Source organism: Neophocaena asiaeorientalis, unplaced genomic scaffold, assembly GCF_003031525.2.
Source record: "Neophocaena asiaeorientalis asiaeorientalis breed wild unplaced genomic scaffold, Neophocaena_asiaeorientalis_V1.1 scaffold398, whole genome shotgun sequence".
Lineage (NCBI taxonomy): Eukaryota > Metazoa > Chordata > Mammalia > Artiodactyla > Phocoenidae > Neophocaena > Neophocaena asiaeorientalis.
Genome location: NW_020173416.1, coordinates 2,190,123 through 2,198,009, shown reverse-complemented (window position 1 = coordinate 2,198,009; position 7,887 = coordinate 2,190,123).

Here is a 7,887-nt window from a genome sequence, read left to right as displayed (position 1 = left end):
ACTTGCACTTCACAGATAAAATCAGAGTTTCATCTTTAGTTTCATTAACTTATAATTGAAATTTAACATTTCTTTTGATTATGAATTAGGCAACAAACCAGTTAGTATTAGCAATACTTGTGATTTTTGTCACCGATAGAAACCACAGATATCTTTATCTCACAATAATTATCTCAAAATGTCATTTCCACTCATCACTACTTCAAAATTGCAGTAATTATTCGACCAACTACTAGATCTTCTAATTTAATGTGTCAATAGAGACACCTATTACCGTAAGACATTTTTTAAATATTTTGATAACAGTATTTTAATTCAGTTGGTTTTCTTTGAAATCCTATGTATTTTATTCATTTAAAAACATTATTGTGATAAGGGGTCCATTAGGTTTACCAGACTTACAGAGGATCTGTGGCACCAAAAAAAGTTAAGAACCTGTGCAGGCTCAGAAGTTTCACAACTCTAGAGTCATAGAAAGAAAAAAAGATACCTAAATATATCTAAAGTACTTAATTTTTTGAATATTAAATTATTATATTAAATACCACATTCTAGGGATAAATAGTGTGGTAAGATAATTCTGAAGTCTTTATAATCACTTTGCTCTGTCAGATCACAGTGTCATGGTAACTCGATTACACAGTTTGGCATCCCAGTAGAAACTGAAATCTATGTATTTGCTATTTACTTAGATGCCGCCTGGGATATGAAGCAACAAGTTCTCATGCCCATGACCCTGTAAACACAGCAAGGAGTGATTCTTTCATCTCTCAATGCTGGACTTCAGAGTATTCACAAGCCTCAAAAATTCGGTGGAATATAACAGCAAGGAAGGGCAGGCTGATGAAGAGAACTTAGACTTAGCAATTGGCAAGTTTCTCCGAGGAGGTGTAATATCTTTTTGCAGGGTCATTAAAGGAGTCTCACAGCTAATTCCCTCGTGAATTCAGTTGTGGAGAAGCAGAGAGAGGAAGCATGAGAAACATGTACTCTGTATTTGTCAAGGCAGGCTAACTGCTACTAAAAAAATGTCAGTGGCATAACACAAAAAATGTTTGTTTATTGTCTGTCTACAGTTCCACTTAGGTGCTTGTGGTCAGATGACCCATCATTTCTGCCAAGTGGTGATTCAGAGACCCAGGCTCCTTCCATTTAGTGGCTTCACAATCCCTTGGGGCCTCCTCAGGGTCCCATCCGTTGGATCCTCTACATCTGGCTAACAGATGAGGGGCAAGCATGGAGGATCATGCATGGGAGGATTTTAAGGCCAAGTCTTCAACCCGCATTCCATTGGCCAGAACTCATAAACATGGCTGTACCTAACTTCAAAGGAGGCCAGGAAACATGGTCTATCAGTATGCCCAGTGGGGAAAGAAAAATGATTTGGTGAACAACTGGGCATACACTTTCCAAAGAGTTGTGACTACAGAACTAGGAAATATATTTGAATGCATTGAGCATTGTGGTGGCAATATACAGGATTAATCTGACCTACTTTTGATAAAATGGGTACTTATTTCAACTGCTGAAGTTTTTCTTGGAAGCTGAGTGTCTGTGAACAGTAAGAAAAAAAAATCTAGCCAAAGAATTCAGTTAACTTTTTATTTTTATGGCCCATGCTGGATTCTTAAAACCCTTCTATGGAGCTTTGTTTTAGTACTTACACTTACAGATTGAGTAGTTTTTCTAAAAATACTGTCTTATACTGTAGTTTTTATTCTATTTACTTTTTTTATGATATAGCATTAGTGATTATTGCTACTGTGTTAACTGAGAGTAGGTCTTCCTTAGGACCACTTACTTGTAAAAGTAAAGGCCCATCTAAGTGAAAAGAAATTCCAAATAAATAGCCTTTTAAAAAGATAAATATTGCCAATTATACTTCAGTTTTTAAAAAGCCAACAAAAAGAACTAAAAAGCTTCTTGCAAGTTTGTGAAACTGATCAAGAAATAATTTACTTTGCATAAAAAAGGTAAATATTACACATTTCATCTTGTTTAGAGTTCCATTTTGGCTTATCTATGTAGTGTGGATATACCTCTTTATGTAGCTTTTTTAGTGGTTGCTCTAGGTATTACATTATATATATGAAACTGTTTTTAAAAAAACTCAGTCTTCTCCTGTGTTTCTCCTTTATTCTCACCCTGCTACCACACTTATAACACGTCTGACACCAAATGTTGGAGGGAGCGGGGTGGGTGGTTCAGGTCGCACACCAAGGACAATTATTCTCTGTGACACCAGCTCAGTATCCTACAATTTAACTCAATTCTGATATGGTCTACCTGGAGACAGTGTCAGATCCCACAAGTTAAGGGCTCAGTTTCATGAGACTGCTCCCCTCTTGGCTACAAATCAGAGGTTCCCATGACCTCCTCTCCCTTGGATTCAATTATTTGCTAGAACAGCTCACAAAACTCAGGGAAGCACGTTTACCAGTTTATTATCTAATAACAGATATGATAAATGATACAGATAAATAGCCAGATGAAGAGATATAGAGGGCAAGGTCTGGGAGGGTTCTGAGTGCAGGAGTTTCTGTCCCCGTAGAGTAGGCGTGCATCAACCTCACGGTGTGTGGAGGATTCAACCAATCTGGACACTCTCCAAACCCCGTACTTTTGGAATTTTTATAGAGGCTTCATCATGTAGACATGATCAATCATTATGTCCATTTCCAGCCAGTCTTCCCTCTCTGGAGAATGGGATGGGGGGATAGGAGGTGAAAATCCCAAGCTTCTAATCATGTCTTGGTCTTTCTGGTGATCAGCCGCCATCCAGGATCCCACCAAGAGTCGCCTCATTAGAACAGAAGACACTGCTGTCAACCAGGAAATCCCAAAGTGTTTAGGAACTTTGTGTCAGGAGCCAAGTCAAAGACCAAATATTAGAACAAAAGATGCTCTTCGTGCTCTTATCACTTAGGAAATTACAAGGATTTTAGGAGCTCTGTGCCAGGAACCAGGGGCAGAGACCAATATATAAATATATATATATATTTTTTTCTATTACCTCACAACCACTATCACAGTCTACTGATATCAACATTTTACCAGTTCAAGTGAAGTGTAGAAAGCATTCCTCCCTCTACTCTTCCATATTTATAATTGTCTTAATATTTCCTCTACATTCATTGAGACCCACATCAGACAGTAGCATAATTTTCACTTCAACCATCAAATGTAACTTAGAAAATTTAAGAGGAGAAAGAAAGTCTACGTGTTTACTCATATTTTTGCTCTTTCCATTGTTCTTCCTTCTTGATGTTCTAAGATTCCTTCTTTTAGCATTTTCTTTTTGCTCAGAGAACTTCCTTTGCCCATTCTCTTAAGGTAGGTCAGCTGGTGACAGATTTTCTTAGTTTTCCTTCATCTGAAAATTTCTTGACTTCCCCTTCATTCCTGGAGAATGTTTTCACTGGATATACAATTCTGGGTTGACAGTTTTCTTTCAGCACTTGGAAAATTGTGCCACTTCCTTACAGCCTCCATGGTTTCTGATGAGAAATCTCTGTCACGTGAATTATTTTTCCCCTTTAAGTAAGGTATTGTTTCTCCACCACTGCTTCCAAGATTTTTTGTCTTTAGTTTTCAGAAGTTTGACTATGATATATCTTGGCACGAATTTCTTTGGGTTAATCGTATTTTGCGTTTACATATGTAAGTTTTTGCGTTTGCATATGTAAGTTTATGTCTTGCCAAATTTGGGAAACTTTCAGCCATTATTTCTTCACCTTTTTTTTTTTTCCAGCCTCACCTTCTTTCTCCTCTCTTTCTGATCAAATGAGACGATTATTAGATTTTTTTGTTATAGTCCCAAGGTCCCTAAAGCTCTGTTCATTTTTCTTCCAGTCTGTTTTCTCTCTGTTGGTCATATTGGGTGACTGCTATCTTCAAGTTCACTGATTCTTTCCTGTGTCCTTCCATTTTGTTGTTGAGTCCATACATTGAGTTTTTAATTTTAGTTATTATATTTTTCAGTTCTAAAATTTCCATGTGGTGATTTTTGATATCTTCTATTCTTTACTGAGACCCAATTTTTTCAACTGTTTTAAATGTGTTTGTAATTGCTTGTTGAAGCATTTTTATTATGGCTACTTAAAATCCTGGTCAGATAATTCTAACAACTATGTCATCTTGGTATTGGCATCTGTTGATTGTCTATTGTCTTTCAAGTGGAGATTTTTCTGATGAATGACTTTAGCTAGAAACCTGAGCACTTTTAATATTATGAGATTTTGTATCTTATTTAAATCTTCTGTTATAGCAGGTCTCCACTTGAGATGGGCTGGGATCTGGGACCTGGGACCCTTTACTGGAGTGCTCGAACCTGGACAAATGTCCCCTCAAGCAACAGGATACAAAGCAACTATAAGGGACTAAAAATAACTGCATGCATGGGCAGTTGGGGCAATTATGAACAATAAGGTACAGAAAAAACTGAAACCAACTGCCACTTCTAAGGTTCCAGGAGCAAAAGCTGGGTACTGTTTATGATCCCTTCACACGGCACCACCAAGAGTGTGGGCAGACCACCTAATCTACACCTCCTGCCCAACCCACGTACCTGCCCATTCTTACCCCTTTTAAGGACCCAAGCAGCTCCTCTTGTGGAGCAAGCATGGGCACCTGACTCTTGTTTTCACTCCCTCCTGCTGCAGCATGAGCCCCAGTAAAGCCTTGCCTGGAATTCTTGTCTGGTCTCTTCTCGATATCTATTGATTAAAGAGTCCGGCGGCCCAGGTTGTTAACACACTGATGCTGCTCCAGCAGAGGTAGAAGGGCACCACCACATCACTAGGTAGGGGCAGAGTCCAGGTTCCCCACTTGGCCTCCATTGACACCTGGTGGGGAGGCGTTCCTTGTAACTTCTGGGTGGCTGTGGAAGTCCAGGCTTCCCACACGTTCCCCACTGACACCAGAGGGTGGCACTAGGGGAAGCTATTACCACTCAGCCTTCTCTGATGTCGCCCCAGCAGCAGAGTGGGGCTCCTCTTTACAGCCTGGCGAAGGTGAAAGTCTAGATTACCCACCTTGGCCTTTGTGGCAGGGATGATGATGGGGTTGCAGTTTTTTCTGTAGTGTTGCGCTGGAGTAAAGTAGTTATTGTCTAAAAGTTTTCTGTGTTGCTAGGCTGCTCTTTATTTTGTCTTTTGGCTAAAGAGAACAGGTTTCTGTAGCGCATTTCTTCAATTCCCTACAGAGGTTTCTGTAGGCCATCTTCTCCAGCATGCAGTCTGGGACATACGAGGGAAAAAGAAAACCCAGGGAACTCACCACTGTGTCCTTCTAGGGTCCCTAGTCAGCCTCCTTCTCTCCATCTTTCAGAGTCTTCTTTTGTTTGTTTCATATAAAATGTCCAAGGATTTTAGTTGTTCTTTTTTTTTTTTTTTTTTTTTTGCGGTACGCGAGCCTCTCACTGTTGTGGCCTCTCCCGTTGCGGAGCACAGGCTCCGGACGCACAGGCTCAGCGGCCATGGCTCACGGGCCCAGCCGCTCCACAGCATGTGGGATCTTCCCGGACCGGGGCACGAACCCGTGTCCCCTGTATCGGCAGGCGGACTCTCAACCACTGCGCCACCAGGGAAGCCCTTTAGCTGTTCTTAATGGGAAGGATAGGGAAAGGTATGTCTGCCCTGTGGACAAAGAATGTCACTTGCCATTTCAGTAAACAAAGGATGTTGAGGCCATCAAGACATCAGTCACTGGGCTTCCCTGGTGGCGCAGTGGTTGAGAGTCCGCCTGCCGATACAGGGGACACGGGTTCGTGCCCCGGTCCGGGAAGATCCCACATGCCATGGAGCAACTAAGCCCATGAGTCACAACAACTGAGCCTGCATGCCACAACTACTGAAGCCCTTGCGCCTAGAGCCCGTGCTCTGCAACAAGACAAGCCACCGCAATGAGAAGCCTACGCACCACAACGAAGAGTAGCCCCTGCTCGCCACAACTAGAGGAAGCCCACGCACAGCAACGAAGACTTAATGCAGCCAAAAATAAATAAGTAAATTAATTTTTTAAGAAAAGACATCATTCACTGCAGCTATGCCCCCAGTGGTGCACAGAGGGGAACTCAGGATGGAGGAAAAACTAGGGTACTGGCCCTAGGTAGTTAAGGTGCATATCAAAGGAATAATTTCATTAAGCCCAGACTCTTGCATCTTCCCATACATAGAAAAGTGCTAAATTCATTAACTTGAGATGCCTGGTTTTTCCTTAATTAGCAGTAATCTTTTTGTGTTCTGACTACTTGGGTTTTTTTGTTTTTGTTTGTTTGTTGCAAAAACTCCTATATATCCTGGTTCCTCCCTTACCTCTTTGGAGCAGTCCCTCTTCTGAGAGGCTGTCTCCCAGGCTGAAGTCTTTAGTAAGCCAGCAAATAAAACATAATTCTCAACTTTTGGGTTGTGCATTTTTTTTCAGTAGACAGCCCCATCTTTCAGAAGCAGAGTTTTCCTTATCTGTCCATAGAAAACAATTTTTTATTGAGGGGTTATCATCCATGCAGTAAAATATAGTCTATGCCTTACTTTTTCATATTCTTAAAGGGTGTCTTTTGATGAACAGAGGTTTTAATTGTAATGAAGTCTAAGTTAGCAATATTTTCCTTTATGGTTAGTGCTGTTGTATGTTTTGTTTAAGAAACTTTGCCTGCCTCAAGTTCATGAAAATATTCTATTCCTTTTTTTTTCCTAGAAGCTTTATTATTTTACCTTTCATATTTATGCCTATGATCCATTTTTAATACTTTGTTTAATATGAGATAAGGGTCAAGGCTCTTTTTTTTCCCCTACAACATTTGTCAAAAAGAACATCTTTTCTCCACTGATGGCAGTGGTGCCTTTATTGTAAACTAGGTGACGACCTCTGCATCGGTCTGTTTCCAGACTCTGTTATGTTCTGTTGCTCTCTTTTGTCTTTCCTTGTGCCAACATCAACCTGTCTTTATAGTAGGTTTTGATTTCTCATAGTGTTAAGTCTTCCAGCTTTGATATTTTACTTCAAGACTGTGTTGGCTGTTCTAGGTTCTTTGTATTTTCACCAGAAATCCTGCTTGGGTTGCATTGAGTCTGTCAATCAATTTAGGGAGAATTGACTTTTTTTTTTAAACTGAGGTATAGTTGATTTACAATATGTAAGTTTCAGGTGTACAACTTAGTGATTCACGGTGTTTCAAGGTTATACTCCATTATAGTTATTATAAAGTATTGCCTATATTCCTGTGCTGTACAACATATCCTTGTAGCTTATTTATTTTTAACATCTTATTTATGTTGTCTTCTAGCCCATGACCTGGTATATGTCTCCATTTATTTAGGTCTTCTCTAGTTTCTCTCAGCAATCTCCTTGTGCATCTTTCATTACACTTATTTCTAGGTATTTGGTGTTTTTTTGATACTCTTATAAATAATATATATATTTAAAATTTTATTACCTGTCCATTTTTAATAAGATATGTTTATTATTTTCCCAACAACGTCAAACTGAAATTTTATGAAAGAAAATACACCCATAATCGTGTCACCTAAACAAATCTTCATTTCCCAAGCATTTAAGTCCTTTTGTTTTAATGTTTTTTTTTTTTTTTTTTTTTTTTTTTTTTTTTGGTTGGGGGGGCCCCTGGGGCCATGCCACAGGGCTTGCAGGATCTTAGTTCCCTGATCAGGGGTCGAACCTGGGCCCCAGCAGTGAAAGAGCCGAGTCCTAACCACTGGACTGCCAGGGAATTCCCTCTAATTTCATTCTTTTACATGAGGCTGTCCAGTCTTCCCAACACCACTTGCTGAAGAGACTTTTCTCTGCTGTATATTCTTGCCTCCTTTGTCATAGATTAGTCGACCATAGGTGTGTGGGTTTGCCTCTGGGCTTTCTATCCTGTTCCATTGA